The sequence below is a fragment of the Bos grunniens genome, chromosome 5, assembly GCF_055505025.1.
Source record: "Bos grunniens cultivar Pamir isolate PY7600 chromosome 5, Bosgru_T2T1.0, whole genome shotgun sequence".
Classification (NCBI taxonomy): domain Eukaryota; kingdom Metazoa; phylum Chordata; class Mammalia; order Artiodactyla; family Bovidae; genus Bos; species Bos grunniens.
Genome location: NC_141169.1, coordinates 11,862,462 through 11,885,256, shown reverse-complemented (window position 1 = coordinate 11,885,256; position 22,795 = coordinate 11,862,462). Strand labels below are relative to the sequence as shown.

The 22,795-nt window shown below is 36.9% G+C and overlaps 1 protein-coding gene across 11 annotated transcripts in view; it reads left to right on the top strand.

Annotated features, from left to right (window-relative positions):
- PPFIA2 (PPFI scaffold protein A2) overlaps positions 1-22,795 on the top strand; it is a 502,390-nt gene that overhangs the window by 229,115 nt on the left and 250,480 nt on the right. The gene's annotated exons all lie outside the window — the stretch shown is intronic.

Here is a 22,795-nt window from a genome sequence, read left to right as displayed (position 1 = left end):
ATATTTGATAAATGGAGACAACTTAATTGAGATAAAGGGGCTTTTGCTCCTCTTAGTGAGAAGCTACTTCTATTAATATGTTGAAAGAGAGGAAGCTGCAGATAACAAACTTAAAACCTTTCTAAGACATACTGCTAAAAATAGGAGGTTTGGGGATGAGGAAAAAAGCAAGCAATAGGCATAGTTCATGCTTTGATAATTTCATCATAATATCAAGAAACTGCTAATAATTGATACCAAAAATTCTAAAAATAAAATGGTGTATCCAAAAAAGATATACTTCTATTAACTAGATATTCACAAAGAAGCTGTATTTTCTTTTGTACATAAAATAAAAGGAAATCCTAACTGCAAAGCATCTAGTGTGTTTGATTATTGATTTCTTACATTTTCCACCCAGTGTTCTTTTAGTTGCAAGCAACAAATGCATGTGAACTAGATCAAATAACAGAGAATATTAATTATAAAGTGTTAAAGGACCTCACAAAACCCAAGGATAGGAGTGAAAGGATTAGCTGACTCAGAACCAGCAGAATGAGCCAGTTCAGGCTGGGAGCTGAGCTGCATGAACAGTCTCTCTGGGACTGCATGAATATTATTTCACTTTCTTTTTTATGTCTGCTCTATCCTCCTTTCTCTACAAGTTGGCTTAGTCATCAGTTTGCACAAGTCTGAATATATCCACCCCAGAACCTAAGGATACAAACTCTTCCAGCTATAAAGTCTACAGCTCACTAGTAACAATCTCTCAACTCTAATGTGATTGGATTAACTCATCTGTTAAAGCCAGACCACCCAAGTCATAAAGTCTGTCCAGCCAATGTCCTGGCTGCATTTATTTCAGAAGACTATTTTCATCCAATTAACTGTGACCAAAGGTTGTGGTTGGGGAGACATTAAAGATAATGCTGACCATTTCGAAAACCGAGCAAACACAGTTCCTAGGAAATATGTCTATTACGTTTATTTTCTTAATTAACATCCATAAATCTGTTATTCCCAGAAGTGATATCGTAAACCTGGGAGTTGATCTCTGAGTTTCTAATTTTCAATTTTGTTGTTCTCATTATTTCTTACCAAATTAGTTATTATCATAGCCCTTAAAATCACCTCCTTGCCTCCAGTCTTGGTCCATTTCAGTCTTACTCCTCCTGTGTCATTCTCTTTAAAAAAAACAAAAACCAAAAAAAAAGCCCTTCAAAACTCCCCAGCACCCTTGGGAAGAAATCTTCCCTTTCACATCCTAAAACATATGTGGGAATGAAGAACTTCTTCCTTCCTGTCTCATATCTTCCCATATCCTCATATTCCAGTATATCAATCATCTGATCACTTGCTGGTTGCCAATTATTATCTTCTTCATCATTTCTTTGTTTTTTTTGTTTTGTTTTTTTTTGCAGTTTGACTGATTAAGTCATAGCCTACGTAACTCGTTATTCAGAATTCCATCCAAATATTAACTCATTGTGAAAGTCTCTGATTCTTTGATGTTGCATTTTTTTCCCCTTTTCTGTGATGTCATGGTATATTCTACTTACTGTATCATCATATTTTATTCTCCAGTTTTATTATCTTTTATCTTTGTGAGAGCTGGACTATAAAGAATGCTGAGTGCTGAAGAATTGGTGCTTTTGAACTGTGGTATTGGAGAAGACTCTTGAGAGTCTCTTGGACTGCAAGGACATCCAACCAGTCCATCCTAAAGGAAATCAGTCCCAGATATTCATTAGAAGGACTGATGCTGAAGCTGAAACTCCAATACTTTGGCCACCTGATGCAAAGAATTAACTCATTGGAAAAGACCTGGATGCTGGGAAAGATTGAAGACAGGAGGAGAAGGGGATGATAGAGGATGAGATGGTTGGATGGCATCACCAATGCAATGGACATGAGTTTGAGTAGGTTCTGGGAGTTAGTGATGACAGGGAAGTCTGGCCTGCTGCAGTCCATGGGGGTCACAAAGAGCTGGACATAACTGAGCAACTGAACCGAACTGAGAGCCTTGTTGCATCCCAGGCACATATTAAATAATTACTTAATTACTCAACAGGCATTTTTTAATGAATAAATGCTGTAATACTATTTATGCCAGTGTGATTTGCTGGCATGGTTTCCTTTTCCTAGATATTAGAAAAATAAAAATTTTCTCTTGAGAAAGGTGAATGATAGAGTAGAATAATAACATTCTATTTTATATTTTTATTTCCAAAGAATTATAACTTTTTGCACCTTAGATTTCTCACCAATAAAATAAAGAACAAGGAATCAATGATCTCTAGTAAGTTTTCAACACTAAAACATTGCCATTATAGAAAAATACTACTTTTTTAGGGTTTAGTACTAACATCAGTGTTTTTTTTTTTTTAAATCACAATAATGGCTATGGTAAATCAAAGTTCCCTTGGTATCTCTAATTTTCTTGAAGAGATTCCTAGTCTTTCCCATTCTGTTGTTTTCCTCTATTTTTTTGCATTGATCACCGAGGAAGGCTTTCTTAGCTCTCCTTGCTTTTTTTTGGAACTCTGCATTCAAATGGGTATATCTTTCCTTTTTTCCTTTGCCTTTTGCTTCTCTTCTTTTCACAGCTATTTGTAAGACCTCTTCAGGCAACCATTTTGCATTTCTTTTTCTTGGGGATGGTCTTGATCCCTGCCTCCTGTACAATGTCACAAACCTCTGTCCATAGTTCTTCAGGCACTCTGCCTATCAGATCTGAACCCCTCAATCTATTTCTCATTTCCACTGTATAATCATAAGGGATTTGATTTAGGTCATACCTGAATGGTCTAGTGGTTTTCCCTGCTTTCTTCAATTTAAGTCTGAATTTGGCAGTAAGGAGTTCATGATCTGAGCCACAGTCAGCTCGTGGTCTTGTTTTTTCTGAATGTATAGAACTTCTCCATCTTTGGCTGCAAAGAATATAATCAATCTGATTTCAATATTGACCATCTGGTGATGTTCATGTGTAAAGTCTTTTCTTGTGTTGTTGGAAGAGAGTGTTTACTATGACCAGTGTGTTCTCTTGGCAAAAACTATTAGCCTTTACCCTGCTTCATTCTGTACTCCAAGGCCAAATTTTTCCTGTTACTCCAGGTATTTCTTGACTTCCTACTTTTGCATTCCAGTCCCCTATAATGCAAAGGACATCTTTTTGGGGTGTTATTTCTAGAAGGTCTTGTAGGTCTTCATAGAACCATTCAGCTTCCTCAGCATTACTGGTTGGGGCATAGACTTGGATTACCATAATATTGAATGGTTTGTCTTGGAAATGAACAGAGACCATTCTGTCATTTTTGAGATTGCACCCAAGTACTGCATTTTGGAATCTTTTGTTGACCTTGATGGCTACTTCATTTCTTCTAACTTATGTAACTTATATATAACTTTTTTAAGCGTATTTAACTTATATGCAGAGTACATCATGGGAAACACTGGGCTATATAAAGCACAAGCTGGAATCAAGATTGCTGGGAGAAATATCAAAAACCTCAGTTATGCAGATGACACCACCCTTATGGCAGAAAGCAAAGAAGAACTATAAAGCCTCTTGATGAAAGTGAAAGAGGAGAGTGAAAAAGTTGGCTTAAAACTCAACATTCAGAGAACTAAGATCATGGCATCTGGTCCCATCACTTATGGCAAATAGATGGGGAAACAGTGAAAACAGTGACAGACTTTATTTTTAGGGGGTCCAAAATTACTGCAGATGGTGACTGAAGCCATGAAATTAAAAGACGCTTCCTCCTTGGGAGAAAAGTTATGACCAACCTAGACAGCATATTAAAAAGCAGAGACATTACTTTGTCAACAAAGGTCCATCTAGTCAAGCTATGGTTTTTCCAGTAGTCATGTATGGATGTGAGGGTTGGACTGTGAAGAAAGCTGAGCGCCGAAGAATTGATGCTTTTGAGGTGTGGTGTTGGAAAAGACTCTTGAGAGTCCCCTGGACTGCAAGGAGATCCAAGCAGTCCATCCTAAAGGAGATCAGTCCTGAATATTCATTGGAAGGACTGATGTTGAAGCTGAAACTCCAATACTTTGGCCACCTAATGCCAAGAACTGACTTATTTGAAAAGACTCTGATGCTGGGAAAGATTGAAGGTGGGAGGAAAAGGGGATGACAGAGGATGAGATGGTTGGATGGCAACACTGACTCAATGGACATGAGTTTGAGTAAACTCCGGCAGTTGGTGCTGGATGGGGAGACCTGGCGTGTTGCAGTCTATGGGGTCACAAAGGGTCAGACACAACTGAGTAACTGAACTAAACTGAACTGAAATCAAAGTTATGTTTGAGAATTATACTCTAGGCTTATGACCAAACTGATACAAATGAATTTGAAGCATATTAAAACAAAGAACCAAATAAACAGGTATAAGTCTCAAGTATATTTCTCTGCTGCCCTGACTTCCTAGCCGTACATAACGTGTATATCCAGCCACATACTTCACATCTCTACTGAGATGTCTAAATACATACCTCAGACATCCTCAAAGGAGGATTTTCCTCCCTCAAGCCTTGTGTACCTCTAGCCATCTCCATTTCAGTAAATAACATAGTCTCTTTCAGATTCTCCCGAAACTCTAAGATTCATTTTTTCCTTTTTAGGATTCATTCTTGATCTCACCCTTTTGCTTTTGTATACCTCATCTGCCAATTCTCAGTGAAAATCAGCACATTCTGTCAACTTTCCCTGATGTCATACATCCAAATACTCTAATTCCCTTCCAGCGTAAGACAGTGTCACCTCTTCAGTGAAATAGAATAGCCATTCAGCAGGCCTTCCATGCTTCCATTTCATCTCCCCACCATAGCAACCAAGGTGGTCTCTTAAAATACATATCAAGTCTCCTGTCTTCCATACTTAAACCCTCTAAGGTTTTCCAGTGTACCTGGTAAAAAGAATTCTTCACATCCTGACTCTTGCCTACATAGTCCTCCCCTCCTATTCTCATGCATGGTAGGAGTGCTCTGCCCCCAGATTTTTGACTTCCTCTTAAATGGCACCTCCTTACCACTGGGTTCCCTAGTCAAGAGTTCAATTCATGTTTCTCTCATCATACTGTGATCCACTTTCTTTTAATATACATTGCTATGTAAAATAATATGCATTAAGATTATTGGTTTTTGTTTTTGTTTCATTCCCACCCTTCAAAAATATCTAGAGAGACATGTAGAAAATATTTATTAAATGATTATTTTAAGAATTAGTATTCATTGGTTTAAAGTTGTATCTCTCATTTTTAAACCTTAAATTTCTGCTCGTAATTGTAGCAAATTTTAACATTTGCAGAGCTTTGTTAAATTTATATGTTGTCATTTACAAACTTAGTACCTTTTTATATTTCGGTTTGCATTTGTACAGTGCATACCTTAATTTCCCTTTAATGGTTTAAATTGCTTGAAAGATAACATTATAAATTGCTTAAATTACACTTTAATAAGTATAATATATGGAAGTCTAAATTTCCTTAAGTATTTTACTTAAAATAACAATTATAACTGACATAGAATTGGAAATAACCTTGGTCACCATTGTAACTAGAACAATCTTGTTACACAGATAATTTCTCTCTGTCTCTCTGTTTCTATTTCTATCTCCCTCTTCCTCTCACATCTCCGTCTATACACCTATAACTGGAATAAATATACAGATTATATTCTTCCTAGAGGTTAGTCCTTCTTGGTGGACTATTGGATTGGGATTTAGTACTCTCATTTGCACCCCACTCCAGTACTCTTGCCTGGAAACTCCCATGGACGGAGGAGCCTGGTGGGCTACAGTCCATGGGGTCGCTAGGAGTCGGACACAACTGAGCGAATTCACTTTCACTTTTCACTTTCCTGCATTGGAGAAGGGAATGGCAACCCACTCCGGTGTTCTTGCCTGGAGAACCCCAGGGACGGGGAGCCTGGTGGGCTGCCGTCCATGGGGTCGCACAGAGTCGGACATGACTGAAGCGACTTAGCAGCAGCAGCAGCAGCACTCTTATTTGACCTTGCATTTTTTTTCTCTCCTTCCCCCCCCGCCTTTGTATTTTGTTTTTTAATGCCTTACTCATTATTTTAGAATTGTAAAATAAAACATTAAGAATATTATATTGAAAATAGGAAAATATAATTTTGAAGAAATTAAGATGTTAGCTCATCACTTGATCCTGGAAAGGAAAATAAGATATTAGCATTAGGCTCAAAAGTCTTCTTTGACTAGCTGGAGAAATCTATAACAACCTCATTTTTACATTTTGTTTCTTAAATCTTTATTTAATATACAGGAATGTTTTCTTTGTTAATGATGTTCATTAAAATGAAAATAATTCTCATTTTGGTGGTCAGTTGTTTTTTTTTTTAATTTCTCTGACACATTGACTCTACTAGTCTGTGCCTTTTTTGTTTTCAGATGAGTTGTTCTTTGTGCTGAGAAGAAAATAGTTTCCTGAATGAGTTATAAATGAAAATGATTTCTTGCATGTCTTCTTTTAAAACTGAAACTCTTGATGCAATGCTTTAATTTTAGAAATAATACAAAATTGGAATATGATCCATTTTACTGATGTTGAAAATACCACTATTGTTTCTTTTCAAAGCTATTGTTATAAAGTATGTTTTTTACACTCACTGGTTTCTATATGATTTTAGAGTGCACAATGGCTGATTTATGTGTAAAATATAATTCCATGCTACTGATTCTGTTGTGTGGGTAAGCTCCACAGTCCCATGAATCTGAGAAAAATAAAACTTGGTTTTAGTGCATTTCCTCTGCTGCTGATTCTAGGATAATTATTCTGATGTTGCTCTGGAAGTACTTTTAATCATGCTTTTGGTAGCTGTGTTGCTGTATAATATTTCTGCTTACTTATTTGCAAATTTGTGAACTTAAATTGTATTTTGTGGGCATAGACAGTTATAAGTCACTACTGCTTAGGGCTGAACACATAAGTACCCAGTAATTTGAATGGAATGTAGATTCCCTCTCATTGTTAGGAACTCATTTTTATTTCACCCCACAGAAGTTATATTTGCCTGCTTCCACTTATAAAAAAAGCTCTATTTAAAATAAGTTCTGGCTTTAGAATATATGAAGTATGTATGAAAATTACATAAAAGCTGATGTTTTATCTAGTTCTGTTCTTTCATTTTACCTAGTCTTTTGTAGAATCTGAATTCCTGTTACCTATACTATTTTTTGACTTATTAATCCTTTTAAATCAGCCTGTGTGCTTTAGACTGTATCCTGACATCCTCTGTCTACCAATAGTGGCTTCCTTAATTCTTGCTTACTTGATCAATGGTTCTCTCTCATTTATTCAACAAAAATTATTGTGTGTCTACAAATGGCCAGGCATTGTTCTAGGACCTGTGATATTGCAATGAAAAAACACTAGAAGCCTTCTTTGTGGAGCCTACATTCTAGTGAGAGTGACTGGTGATGATGACAAATATATAAATAAAATATAGAGAATATCAGATGATCATTAGGCACTAAAGAGAATGGTAAAGCAGGGTGCTGGAGGTTTGCTGCTGCTAAGTCGCTTCAGTCGTGTCCAACTCTGTGCGACCCCATGGACTGCAGCCTATCAGGCTTCTCCGTCCATGGGATTCTCCAGGCAAGAACACTGGAGTGGGTTGCCATTTCCTTCTCCTTCTGGAGGTCTAGGTAAGGCTAATCTAAGAATGTTACATTTGGACATGAACTCAAATGAGGTGAGGAGGGGACTGTGCAGATATTTGAGAGTGAGTGTGTGTGTGGTGTCACTGTGTACCTTGTCAAAAATAAGCTTTGGTCAAGAGGATTTAAGAGGAAATAGCACGAGTGTAGGTAAATACCGTATGTAGAGACACTTTTTTAAAAGAATTTTATTCTAAAGGAAAGTAGAAAAATGGTAGGAGTAGGTAGGAGGAGACAGAAGGATAAATAAAGTGTCTTTCAGGATGGAAATTATCCAGTGAAAAGAGGAAAGTAATGATGCGTTAGATGCATAATTCTGGGTAATTAGTCTGTTTTCATCTAGTACTGACACCTATTAAGTTTAAATATTGATTATCCCAGTTCCTATATTATGGTTAAAAAATAGATCAAGACTCAAACACTTTGACTATATAATTTGCATGCATTTTCTTATAAAACTAGCAGAATTTCCCATCAGTTTTTCTGTTAGATCAATGCCTTGGTTTTAATCAAAGGCTAATTTAAATTCTCGTGGAAATTCTTTAGTTTAACCATTAAGTCATACTCCCATCTAGAACCATAATTTTATTATTGGAATTCAAAAATATGAATAACTATATCATTTAAAACAGATATAAATCATATGTAGCCTAAACTTATGCAGAACCACTTGAGTATGAGGAGCTAGAGATAAACACTATCAAGAAATTAAGCATATTAAATGTTTTAAAGTATCTGATATTGATTATTCTAGTTATATAGCAACATGAAGGTAAGAAATGCATTATTTTCTGTTTACATTATCATATAAGGACTGTATTAACATGTCAAAATTATCAGTTCATTTATTTGACATTCCATAAACAACTAGTCAAATGACTAAATGTTTATATCAAGTCCTAAGAATATCATTTAAGAAACTGTAAATATGTTAAAGCAACGAAATCTCATCTAAGACTAATTTTAAACCATGAAGAGATTTACCAGTAACTCATCCAAAAATAAGGTAGGATTCAGCACTGGGTGAACAGTGCTTCAACTATGTCATCAAGAACAGTTTCATGTTTCTCTGCTCAGCCCTCCAGAAATGTCATCACCATCCCCAAATAGGCAAAACTCAGAGCCAAAAGTTATCTTCCGTTAGCGAGTAGGACCACATGAATATTTATTCACATCTAGTAGAAGACAAAACACTTTCTGTTTCCAGGATTCCAAGTAAGAGATTCAATCAAGGGTACATCCCTAGGCTAGTGTCCGAGAACAGAGAAAAGAAAATTCTGGTTCTCTCAAGTCAAAAACGTACTCTGAAATTAGGAGATTAATTAGCTTTTCCCAGGCTACCTGGGATGCATGTAGGAGGGAGAAATAACTGTTCTAAAATCTAGATATTTAGAAAGAAGAAAAGGACACAGCAGTGTCCACTACTGAGACCTAGATTTTATTAGAATGTCTTGATTTTTAAATTTTATCTCTTTTACTAATGACTAGATTTCTTAGACATGTAAGTATGTTATTTAATTCTGCAAGAAAATATTTACTGATTTATTAAGTTTTATAGATGAAATGTGCTTCCCACCTTCAAGGAACTTAGAGTCTCACCGTGAAGAAAGGCATGAATGTGGCATACTTACAGTATGTTAAGTGTTCCTCGGTGTTGAATAATACATTACCACAAGCATAGCAACTTAAAACTGGATATAGAGAGAGCATCACTGGGGCCATTGTTTAACAGCTATTGATGGGTTAATATGGGTTTAGCAAGACAAGAGATTTAGGTGGGAAAATTCAGACTAATTTGCTGAAGTTAGTATAAATTTTTTATTTTTCAAAATCCTTCACATTACAGAGTTAAGTTCTAGTTTCTTAGATAACACAGAGTACAGATCCATCTTCATACAGTAGAAGGAAAGGCCAGGAAAGAATCCCTTGTAAATAGAGCTTAATAACAGTGGCAAGAGGGATGCCGATGAGAAAAAGGATGCAGAATTCAAGAACTACAATAATTCAAATGTCCAAATGACAAGAATGCGTAAAGCAGTTCACACAAGTGTACGTGAATATGGGTGGCAGAAGAGATGAAAGGTAAAGAACAATTACTTATGTTGAAATAAATTTTTTAAAAAATCTGGAAGCTAGGTTTTGGAATGGGTCGACCACATAAAGACTAAAACTTCTCACATTGATGAAAATATAGAAGGCAGTCAATTCTAAGATGTGATTCCTATGCAAGTCTCAATGAATAAAGAACTGTTTTATAAATAGAAAATGCCAGCAACATGCGCCTGTTGTACGTGAAGCATAGAATACTGAGAGACTGCTTAGTTATTTAGCAAAACCGGTTTCCTTTCCTTCCATGCACTTGGCTATAGGATATGTCCCTTCTTCCCTTGTTCTTAAGAGCATCCAACCGACAGATTTGTGGCCCGTGAATGAGTGGCCACAAAAGCAAACACCAATTTCTGGCCTATAAAATCCCATGTCATCTTCTGACCCGTGGATGTTGATTCCACAAGTGTACTAGAAGCAACATATTAAAAACTGCAGAACCTCCATCACCCTGGGTCCTTGATAGAGGACGTGGAGCGAAGTTCCCAGCCTACTAATTAGAAAATGCTTCTATTGAGATTTAAGACTTTCTCTGCTCCAGGAATTGGTGAGGGACAGGGAAGTCTGGCGTGCTGCCATCCATGGGGTCACAAAGAGTCAGACACGACTGAGTGACTGAACTGACTGACTGTTATAGAAGCTACCATTCCCTTAACTGATACGGAATACTATCCCCACAAGTAAGGGAACAGGAGAGTGATGCCTTCTAAAGAAAGCTTGCTTTCAGTTAAGGGCAGGCAATTGGAAAAGTATTTTGTAAGGAAAGCAAAGAAGAGAGTTATTATTGTGGAAAAGGGTTTCTAAGGAAAAATTTGGTTGGGAGGGAAATAAAATGGGGTGAAATAAAGAACTAATGTAGCTTTTACAGTAATATGTAGGATAGACCGTACTACTGAACTAGCAGGAGCTTGGAGGAAGAAAGCTTGTGTGATTTCCGAGTCAGAAATACTTCTGTGTATTTCTGACATTGTACAAATAGAAATACAGATGTATTTCTATGTATTTCTGACATTGTACAAATAGAAATACAGATGTATTTCTACATCTGCTGAGACAGATGTAGAATGATTGACTCAAGTTTTTATATCTAAGGTTTTCTGTATGAGAATTGTTAAAACATTTTTTTTTATTTTTTTTTATTTTATTTTATTTTTAAACTTTACATAATTGTATTAGTTTTGCCAAATATCAAAATGAATCCGCCACAGGTATACATGTGAGAGAGCTAATCTTCAGATGGCTTCCCAGGTGGCTCAGTGGTAAAGACGTGGTTTCAGTTCCTGGGTCGGGAAGCTCCCCTGCAGGAGGAAATAGCAACTCACTGGGCTATTCTTGCCTGGAGAATCCCATGGGCAGAGGAACCTGGCAGCCACAGTCCATAGCATCGCAAAGAGTCAGACACACACACAAAAAGCGACTTAACAGGCATGAGATAAGTCAATTTTAATGTATCATACCTTCTGAACATAAAGACACATAGAGTTACATCAAATGTTGCCTATATTGTGTTTTATGTATAGGATCCACAGTAGAGAGTCAATGCATATTTCTTGGATGAAGTTAAATGTATACCTAGGAGAATACATGTCCATTTTGGAGGGAGGTGTAGGCAGTGGAATCAAAGGAAAAATATAACCTGCAATAGATTATTTTGAGTCAGTGAAATAGCTAGCTTTAAATATCTTGAATAATGGATGCTTGCAGCCCAGTTCACATTGCTTATATATTCAAGTCTACAGATTTAATATTTTCCAAAAGTCATGATGGATCAAATATCTGAAAGAAGCTATATTTTTGGTGTTTTCCTTAATGCATGACAATTATTTGCTTAGAGAAGTGTATTCTCTGATTATGTTTGGTTGGAATGAGAACCACTGAAAAAATCAATTCTTGCTGTTTTCTTTACATATTGATAACAACCTATAGTGTAAATTTTATGTTACAAAGTCAAGCAGTCCTGGATATAATTTATCTTCTTCAGAAGATAAAAAATTGATAAATATATAAAATGTGAAGTTTTAATAACATCTATTAACATTAAAATTTTTTTCATTTGGATGTCTCATCACTACTTAAAATACTTCAGTTAATAAATTAGCGATATTGAGTGCTTACTGATACATATATTGCTCTTGCAGAAGCTTGCAATATATTGCTTCTTTTCCAAGAATTCATGATTAGTAAAGATTAAAATAAACCTCCATTCACTCAATTAGATGATTAATATCTCAAATTACCACTCACCAGAGTTACTGCATTAAGCAGTATTTAATAAGGACTGTTATCTAGGGTGTGCAGAAGTCTCAAAACTCACTTTGATCTTTTGTTAATGATCATTAAGCCACATTTTCCTTCATGTGACTCCTTAAATTTGTAAGGGTCAACAATACATTGTTTTCCATTAACTAATCATTTAGTTATACTCTAGCAATCCATCTATGAATATTTAGCACCGTCCTTATTTTAAAAATATATATACTGTAGATTTTGGATTTATGTCATTCTCTAACATTAAACACAAAGTAGGGCATTATATAATAAAAAGAAGTTTCTGCTATTATCTTTTATATGATGCTTAGGTAATTTGACACTAACCCATCTGGGCTCCCTCCTGAAAGGCACTGTGAGCCCTGCTCGGTCGCCTTAGTCCTGCCTGACTCTCTGTGGCCCCATGAATGGTAGCCTGCCAGGTTTTTCTGTTCATGGGATTTTCCAGGCAAGAATCCTGGAGTGGGTTGCCATGTCCTCCTCCAAGGGATCTTCCTGACCCAGGGATTGAACTCGCAGCTCCTGCATCTGTCTCCTACACTGCAGGGGATTCTTTTACCACTCAGCCACTGCTACAGGGGGAAGACCCAAAAGCACTATACCGGCTTCTCATTGTGCACACAACAGAATGCAGATTCCCGCTCTGGGCCACCAGACACTGCATGGTGTGAATGCTGACCACCTACTATCCCCGTCCTTTCATACACTCACTGTCATCCCTTCTGTCCCAACACACTAACTCTTAGAATATGCTTTGCTTTTCCCACCAAAGAAACAGGAAAGCATGCTGACCCCCTTTCTTACAGCTATTCTCTTAATTGACTGCTTCTTATCTTTCAGATCTCAGACACTTTTTTCTGTCTTGCTATGTGTTATCCTGCCAAACTTGTCAAAGTACCTGGCACGTAGCAGGTAACCAAAAAATATTCGTGGAAGGAAGGAAAGAAAGAAATCAGAAAGGAAAAGGGGAAGAAAGCAGCAGTTGCCTTTTGTACTGTGAGAGGTTACAAAATACACAAAATCAGATAATTCCATTCTTTAAATAACCCATCATAAATGTTATTATGATAATCTCTAAATAGCATTTTGTTGTGATATGCTTCTACAGCTAAAGACTGTGTAGCTTTTAGGAACATGTTAATTACAAAAAGACTTGAAACTTTTTTTTCTTAATAGACTACCTCATGCAATTTGACATACTATAGATCTCTGGAAGGTTCACTAGAGTAATGAAAGCAACATCACTGTCAGCAATCAAAGTTAGGTGCATGTAAGTGTACAAATATAGGCTCTCCTTTTGCATGCTTATGTAATATGAGCCTCTATAATTAGGTAATCAGTTTAAGTAGTTTCCTCTAATTTAATTTTCTTCTTCATTTCCTATTAACAGATTGTCATGGTTGACTTACCTGATGTAATTAATAGCTTGGGAACTACATTATGACTGCTGAAAGGCATCATTAAAATGAATCTTTAAATATTTTCAAGCTATTTAATTTCCTTTCTTAAAGACAAATTGAAGAGAGTAGAATCAATTTGAAAAGAATAAGAGTTTCAGTACAACATTAATATATCTATAGTTATTTTAATTGACCAATCTGAGAATTCATTCATTTAGTTATCTCACATATTTTTAATCTTTAGACATTATATTGTTACTTTGTGTGCTTAGTCACTCAGTTGTGCCCAACTCTTTGTGACCCCATGGACTGTAGCCCACCAGGCTTCTCAGTCCATAGGGATTCTCCAGGCAAGAATACTGACGTGGTTTGCTATGCCTTCCTCCAGGGGATCTTCCCAACCCAGGGATTGAATCCAGGTCTCCTGCATTGCAGGCAGATTCTTTACCATCTGAGCCACCAGGGAAGCCCATGAATACTGGAATGGGTAGCCTATCCCTTTTCCAGTGGATCTTCCCAACCCAGGAATAGAACCAGGGTCTTCTGTATTACAGGTGTATTCTTTACCAGCTGAGCTACGAGGCAAGCCCATTGTTACTTTATTTGAAGTAATTATCATCAAAAAGGTGGCAAATTTTATAAGGGAAAATAAAAGAGGAAAATTTTTAAATTTTATATTTTGAAAATTTTAATTTTACATGAAATTTTAAATTTCATAAAATATAAATAAAACATCAAGATAACTTTGTATTTCTTAAGTATTATTGACTTTACAAAATGGCCTTTTCCACTTACCTTTAATGGATATACCAAATACAATTGTAAGGGCTTACTTCATCTTAGAATTGCGGTTCTTTATGACTTATTTATTCAAAAAAGTATTTGAGCACCTACCATCTGACAGCCACTGTTCTAGTTAAATTAAAGAATCATTATAAGATAACTATGTCATTTATTTACTCAGAAAATATTATTTGAGTTCTTATTACATCCCAGACATTACTGTACAATCTGGAGCAGCAGCAGTGAATAAAACAGTCTTTGGCCTCATGGCAATTGCAGTCAAGTGAAAAAAGAAAAAAAAGATAGATGGCTACACAGGTGTTAGGGAAAATTATACATCAGGAAAAGTGGTTTAGAAAGTACATGAGAAGACAAGGAGATGCTTGGAAAGGTGTAGATGTCTGCACAATTTTAATTATGAATTACAGTATCTAAGATGGATGTTAGGGATGTAAGGACTTGAGATAGAATGAAGAGATGATATGTAGTAGATTCAGGCCCTTCTCACTTTGGAGAATTACTGATTCTTAGGTATTTAAGGGAATAGTTAGAAATCTAGAGGATGGTATATAGAAATGAGGTATTTGTAATTTAGATTATGATATTAGGGTATAGCTATTGATGTTAGCAGTGGGCTTCCCTGATAGCTCAGTTGTTAAAGAATATGCCTGCAATGTGGGAGACCTAGTTTCAATCTCTGGGTGGGAAGATCCCCTGGAGAAGGGAAAGGCTACCCACTCCAGTATTCTGGCTTGGAGAATTCCAAGGACAGTCCATGGGGTCACAAAGAGTCGGACATGCCTGAGTGACTTTCACTCACTTATTGATGTTAGCAAGACAAAGCATGACCTTGAAAGCTGGTGGTAGTGTTGTTTAGTTGCTAAGTCATGTCCGACTCTGCAACCCCGTGAACTGCAGCACACCAGGCTTCCATGTCCTTCACTATCTCCCTGAGTTTGTTCAAACTCATGTCCATTGAGTCAGTGATGCCATTCAACCATCTCATCCTCTGTTGCCCCCTTCTCCTCTTGCCCTAAGTCTTTCCTAGCATTAGGGTTTTTTTCCAATGATTCAGTTCTTCGCATCATGTAGCCAAAGTATTGGAGCTTCAGTTTCATCACCAGACCTGACAATGAATATTCAGGGTTGATTTCCTTTAGGATGGACTGGTTTGAACTCCTTGTAGTCCAAGGGACTTTTCCAGCACCACAGTTTGAAAGCATCAGTTCTTTGGTGCTCAGCCTTCTTTATGGTCCAAGTCTCACATCCATACATGATTATTGGAAAAAACATAGCTTTGACTACATGGACCTTCACTTGCAAAGTAATGTCTCTGCTTTTTAATATGCCGTCTAGGTTTGTCATAGGTTTTCTTCTAGGGAGCAAATGTCTTTCAATTTCATGGCTGTAGTCACTGTCTACAATGATTTGGAGATCAAGAAAATGAAATCTGTCACTATTTCTATTTTTTCCTCATCTATTTATTTGACATGAAGTGATGGGACCAGATGCCCTGATCTTAGTTTTCTGAATGTTGAGCTTTAAGCCAACTTTTTCACTCTCCTCTTTCACCTTCATCAGGAGGCTCTTTAATTCCTCTTCACTTTCTGCCATTAAAGTTGTTCTTCTACATATCTGAGGTTATTGGTATTTCGCCTGGCAATTCTGATTCCAGCTTGTGTTTCATGCAGCCCAGCATTTTGCATGATATACTCTGCATATAAGTTAAATAAGCAAGGTGACAATATACAGCCTAGACGTACTACTCTCCCAATTTGGAACCAGTCATTTGTTCTGTGTCCAGCTCTAAATGTTGCTTCTTGTCCTGCATACAAGTTTCTTAGGACAGGTAAGGTGGTCTGGTGTTCCCATCTCTTTAAGTATATTCCATAGTTTGTTGTGATCCACACAGTCAAAGGCCTTGGTGTAGTCAATGAAGCAGAAGTAGATGTTTTTTGGAATTCCATTACTTTTTCTATGATCAAAAATGGGTGACTAAGGTACAATTGAGGATCAAAAAATAGGTCAAGATTCTTTTCTATGCATCAAAAATTCTGATTGGAAAAAAAATGATTTTGAGCCAGGTGTTAAAATATTTAATGTATGAAAGAAAGTAATTAAATCACATCTTTAAATTACTACAGAAAGAAGTGTGGCTGGCAGTGCAGCATAAGAGTTGAGTTTCAAAACTGGAGGCTTTTAGGAAGGAAACAGTCTGCAAGCAGCAATGAAGAGTAAGAACTGCTATACAAGAGATTTCATCGTGCGCCTAAGTTGCCTCCATATCAAACCGACATTGCTAGTTTATCTGGTGGTATGGTAGGTTGGTGCTCAACACCATCCTACTTCTAATGGGGCGTGATGACTAGCAGAAGGCAGACAGCTACAACCTACATTTTCAAGATTCTCTTGCAGTCAGAGTTCCTAAAGTGATTTTATTCAGGTTCTGTCAATGTCTGGAGAACGCAGTGGCACCCCATGCCAGTACTCTTGCCTGGAGAATACCATGGATGGAGGAGCCTGGTAGGCTGCAGTCCATGGGGTCGCTAAGAGTCCAACACAACTGAGCAACTTCCCTTTCACTTCTCACTTTTGTGCATTGGAGAAGGAAATGGCAACCCACTCCAGTGTTCTTGCCTGGAGAATCCCAGGAACAGGGGAGCCTGGTGGGCTGCCATCTACGGGGTCGCACAGGGTCGGACACAACTGAAGCGACTTAGCAGCAGCAGCTGTCAATGTCATATCTCTCTCTGTGGCTTCTGTCCTGTCAGCTGAAATGCACAGCAGAGAGGAATGTAGGACTTCTCTGGCGGAGTTAGCAAAGGTCTCAGCATCCTGTTGGGCACTTTGTGGATGCTGAGAGGCAGGACATGTGGCACAGATCTCACTGGTGCCGGCTCTAGCAGGGAGACTGGGCTTCTGGAGCTTCTGCCGCTGCTGTTTTCCTGATCACTGTGTGTTGTCTGAAAGCTGGAGACTTCCTGATTGGGAAAAGAGAGCACGTCCCCTGGGTCCCTGTTCTCTGGGTTTACTTTAGGGTTAGTTACTAAATGTTTAATCTAAAGTTTATTTATTTAGCCCTCTCAGTGATTCACTTAAACTATGGTCTTTCTAATAGAAGCCTCTTTGCTGCTAAGTTGCTTCAGTCGTGTCCAACTCTGTGCAACCCCGTAGATGGCAGCCCACCAGGCTCCCCCATCCCTGGGATTCTCCAGGCAAGAACACTGGAGTGGGTTGCCATTTTCTTCTCCAATGCATGAGAGTAAAAAGTGAAAGTGAAGTCGCTCAGTCGTGTCCGACTCTAGCGACCCCATGGACTGCAGCCTACCAGGCTCCTCCGTACATGGGATTTTCCAGGCAAGAGTATTGGAGTGGTGTGCCATTGCCTTCTCCAGCTATTAAATAGAAGCCTCTTTAATAGTACAATAATCCAGCAGTTAGAGAAATTACACAGAATTTCAATGGTAGACATACAGAGAGGAGTTAAGGAAAATGTTACACGAATGACTTTGTTCAGCTTCTCTTGATCATGAGGGCTTCCCTTTGGCTTGGTAGAATGTAAATGTAATTATTTTGACATGTTTCCCTCTGAGATTTATAGAATTTCATGTGTGGCATTATAAATGTCTTGAATTATCTAGTTACCTGTGTACTAAGTGACACATGATCTACATATTCAAGTGTGTCTTTTTTCTTACCTAACCCTCTAAAATGGTTAACACAAGAATGGACACATTTACATGAAACAAAACTGCTGCTTTACTTTGCTGGATTTTCTTTTACAAGGTATTACAAACCAGGTGGCTTAGACAGTATACATTTATTGTCTAATAGTTTTAGATGCTCAAAGTCTGAAATCAAGCTATTGGCTGAATTAATTTCTTCTGAGAGTTATATGGGAGAATCTGATCCATGCTTCTTATTGCCTCCGGGATTCCATGGCTTTAGATAACGTTTTCCCTGTGTCTTCACCTTGTCATTCCTCTGTAAGTGTCCGTCTACCCAAATTTCCCCTCTACTTATAAGGACACAAGCATATTGGATTAGGATCCAACCAAATGACCTTATCTTAGTGTGATCATCTGCAAAGATCTTATTTCCAAATAAGGCCACATTTATAGGTACTAGGTCTTAGTACTTTAGTATCTTTCGGGGTAACACAATTCATCCCATAACAAAAACCTAGTAAAAATGTAAATGTCTGACAACTGAAAAGGAAATGTATAGTAGAGTTGATAAAGAGACAAGATTGTATATCTAATTCACTAATCTCCATAAGAACTCTGTCAGAAAATATCATCCTTATTTTATTAATGACTAGACGGTCAGGATATTCTTTCTTAATTTGATAAATGTACCAAGATTATATAGGATGTTGACATTCTGGGTATTTGCACTATTTAGCTAAATTTAAACAAGAAAAAAAAAAAAACTTTGAACTCTAAAGTTCTAAAATTAGTCTATTTGAAACAATTCCAGTTCACTTTTCTACTCTTCTATACTGTTCTCCCCAAATATAAATCTACACAAGAATTATAAATCTACTGTAGAAAGCATATTTCCTTGATTTTCACAGTATTCGGGGAAAAAATAATGTTGTGAGAACTATTTCAAGCATGAATTTAAGTTTAGTTGCTCAGTCATGTCCGACTCTTTGCGACCCCATGGATTGTAGACTATCAGGCTCCTCCGTCCATGAGATTTTCCAGGCAAGAGTACTGGAGTGGGTTGCCATTTCCTTCTCCAAAGGATCTTCCCAGACCAGGAACTGAACCTGGGTCTCCCACATTGTAGGCAGACACTTTACTGTCCGAGCCACCAGGGAAGTCCATGCAGGGAAGTTTCAAGAATGAGGAACAGAAAATTTGATATGCTGAGAATTTAAGGTCCTTCCAGGTATGTGATGCTACTGTGTGGAAACTCTGGTAATAGTTTTTGTAAGAGGTGATGATTGTGGGGAGGGAGAGATGAATAAGATCCTATAGATGTATCTGGTGTAAAGTTTATAAGTCTTATGAGTTATTGGATGTATAACAATGAGAAAAAAAAAGGTTTTGAATGACTCCCAAGTTTCTGATTTGAAAAAAGTTCAGTCACAAACTTCTCTGGTGACCCAGATGGTAAAGCGTCTGCCTGCAATGTGGGAGACCCAAGTTCCATCCATGGGTCGGGGAGATCCCCTGGAGAAGGAAATGGCAACCCACTCCAGTACTCTTGCCTGGAAAATTCCATGGATGGAGGAGCTTGATAGGCTACAGTCCAGAGGGTCGCAAAGAGTTGGACATGACTGAATGACTTCACCTTCTTTCTTTTCTGTCTCAGTTATAAAAGCATTCATGTATATGTAAAACTGTATTCAAAAAGAGAAGATGCAGAGAAAGTAAGTTTTGAGGACATTGAGTTTGAGGGGACTGAAACATTCAGGCGATGTGCACTAAGTTCAAATATGAGAATCTGAGCTGATGGAAGAAGCTGGTGATAGTCTTTGGAGGCCTGGACTGAACATCAGAGTAAATGTTGAAAAGCAGCCAATTCCATATATGAGTCAGAAATCGGAAAAATAGATGATGAAGCTGACATAATAGTGGCACAGTGTTGAGAATGTTTTGCCATTTCCTTTTTTATTAAGTAAGCAAAGTATGTTGATCAACATAAATAATATCCTTTTGGATTTGTGTATGATTTATAGTCATTAAAGCGTATTTATGCACATAAGTTGATACTCCAGATTTCTAAGAAACAACAGGTTTTGTCCTCCATGTAAGTTGCCTTTTGATTTACCCTTTGCTGATGATCCAGCACATCAATGGGGTAGGAAAGAGGCAAGTAGACTTGTTGTAGATTACATTACTGTTGAGTTAGCATTATCTGTTATTTTTCAAGTGTCAGATACTGCTCATTACACATAAAGTATAGCATTAATTGTCAGTCCACTTTTATAGTGATTTAAAAATACTTAAAAGTAAATGAGTGTTATAAAATTCATGGAGATGTCAATAATAGGAACATATTATACTTTTTCTCTTGTTGAATCCCTTTTAGTTTCCATGTGTATCATCTCACAGATTAAAGTTAATGCAGGAAAGAACACTGAAGGAATGCCAAAAAAAATACGTAAGAAGGAAAACACAAAGTCCACAAGTGATTCTTCTTTATAATAAAAGCATTGGTGACAGCTTAAATACTAGAATGACATAGAATAACAAATGAGTTAATTTATTTCCACAATCTGTTATCAAGGAAAGGAAAAGGATTGCAGAAAGGAAAAAAATAAACCATGCAGCATAGTTTAGTATGTTTACTATAAGCAATAGAAATCAAATTTATTGTTATTGTATAAAAGTGATTATTTTGAATTTCCAACTTTGTCAATAATGTATTGTTTAGTTGCTTCAGAATACTATGATACCTCCTTAAAGATGTTTTTCCACCTAATTTCCTGGCCTCAATAAAGTGTTTATTGATATGTGAATAAATTATGAGAAAGTGCCTGAGTGCATCCTAAGTCACTTCAGTCGTGTCCAACTCTTTGCAACTTCATGGACTGTAGCCCACCAGGCTCTTCTGTCCATGAGGATTCTCCAGGCAAGAAGACTGCCGTGAGTTGCCATTTCCCAGGGGATCTTCCAAACCTAGGGGTTGAACCCAGAGGTCTCTTGCCTCTCCTGCATTGGCAGTTGAGTTCTTTACCACTAAGTGCCACCTGGGAAGCCCTATGAGAAAGTACGTGTCTCCATACAGATCCTAACTTTGTGTGGGTGAAAATGCTCATTTGTATAGAACAGTCTTATGGGCTCTGTGGGAGAGGGAGAGGGTGGGAAGATTTGGGAGAATGGCATTGAAACATGTAAAATATCATGTAAGAAACGAGTTGCCAGTCCAGGTTCGATGCACGATACTGGATGCTTGGGGCTAGTGCACTGGGACGACCCAGAGGGATGGTATGGGGAGGGAGGAGGGAGGAGGGTTCAGGATGGGGAACACATGTATACCTGTGGCTGATTCATTTTGATATTTGGCAAAACTAATACAATTATGTAAAGTTTAAAAATAAAATAAAATTAGAAAAAAAAAAAGCAAGGAACAAAATGGAAAAAAAAATAATAAAAAAAATAAAAAGATACTTCTAAAAGAGTTAAAGTATCCTGACTTATAATTAATTCATTTTCTCAGATGATTGCAAAAGATAGGTTACAGGCCTTTATTATTTAGCAATTCCGTATGTAATTACTGTCATAGGATGTAAAAGTCAAGGCCTTCGTTTTGCTTGTAAATTAGTCTGCCCCCAGGGTAAAAAGAAGGTGATGTATGCTGAATGATGGCATCAATAGGATTGTACCTGTGGGAGGGCTTAAAGAAAAGAAGAAATTTTCTGAGCAGATCAGCTTATTAGACTGACTCTGTGTATTTAGTTTGTGTCCAAGGGTTCAGGGGAGGAATCTGGGCTGGGACAAAAAAGGGCAAGACCAATTAACAAATATAGTTTTTACTTAGATCCTTCTAAGAATTCTGTTGAAACAGAACTTAAAAAAATTTTCTGTGTATCCTCACAATTCCAACTCAGTCTGCTCATGTAGTACTGGTTCAGGTCTTGTACTGGTTTAGTACTGGTTCAGTACTGGTCTTCAAGAAATAATCATATAAATAAATGAGAAGATGAAACACAATTTCTTGCATATCACACTTATTTTATTTTTATTGTTTCATTTGTTTATTTTTATAGAGCAGTGTGGTTTAATTGTGGCACAGAAGGGAAAATCATATATAAGATGGGCTGCTAATTTCTTGCTATTTAAATGTCACAAATGAGAAGTAAATCTAGATTTGTCTGATCAATTGCTATTAGAAAACTGATCTTGAGACCAGTCTACCTATCTATGCTTGGTTAGTCTACATTTATTATGTGTTATTGATCTACTTCAAATGATGTAGCTTTTTAAAAATACATAAATAATTTTTTTAAAGTGTTAATTTCTTAGTTTGATAAATATATCAGCATTATGTAAGACGTTGATATTAAGAACATTAGGATACAGAGTATATGGGAACTATATATTTAGAGCTCTTTGAAAAGAATATAAACTGTCTTTGTTCAAAGATGACATAATAGTCTCTGGATAAAATCAAAAAGAATCCTGACAAAAACTTCGGGCCTGATAAACAAGGTGATAGGCTAACACACTAAAGTCAATTGCTTTCCTATATACCAACGATGAACAAGTGAAATTGAGATTAAAAATACAACATTCACATTAGCTCCCAGCAAATGAGAGGCTTAGGTATTAATGAAATAAAATATATACAAGATCAATATAGCACAAAATACAAAACTGATGAATGAAATCAAATAACTAAATCAATGGAGGAATATTTCATGTTGATGGAAAGAGGTCTCCTATAAATCTAAAAGTATTTTGTAATAAACTGTTAAGAAAGTAAATGTTGTTTAAAAAAAAAAACTAAAGTTATAAAAGAAAACTCAGTAAAAACTAAAACACACAATCTACTTCTTTTAATGACTGTATAGTATTCCATTGTGTGGATATATAGTACTGCATGTAATCATACG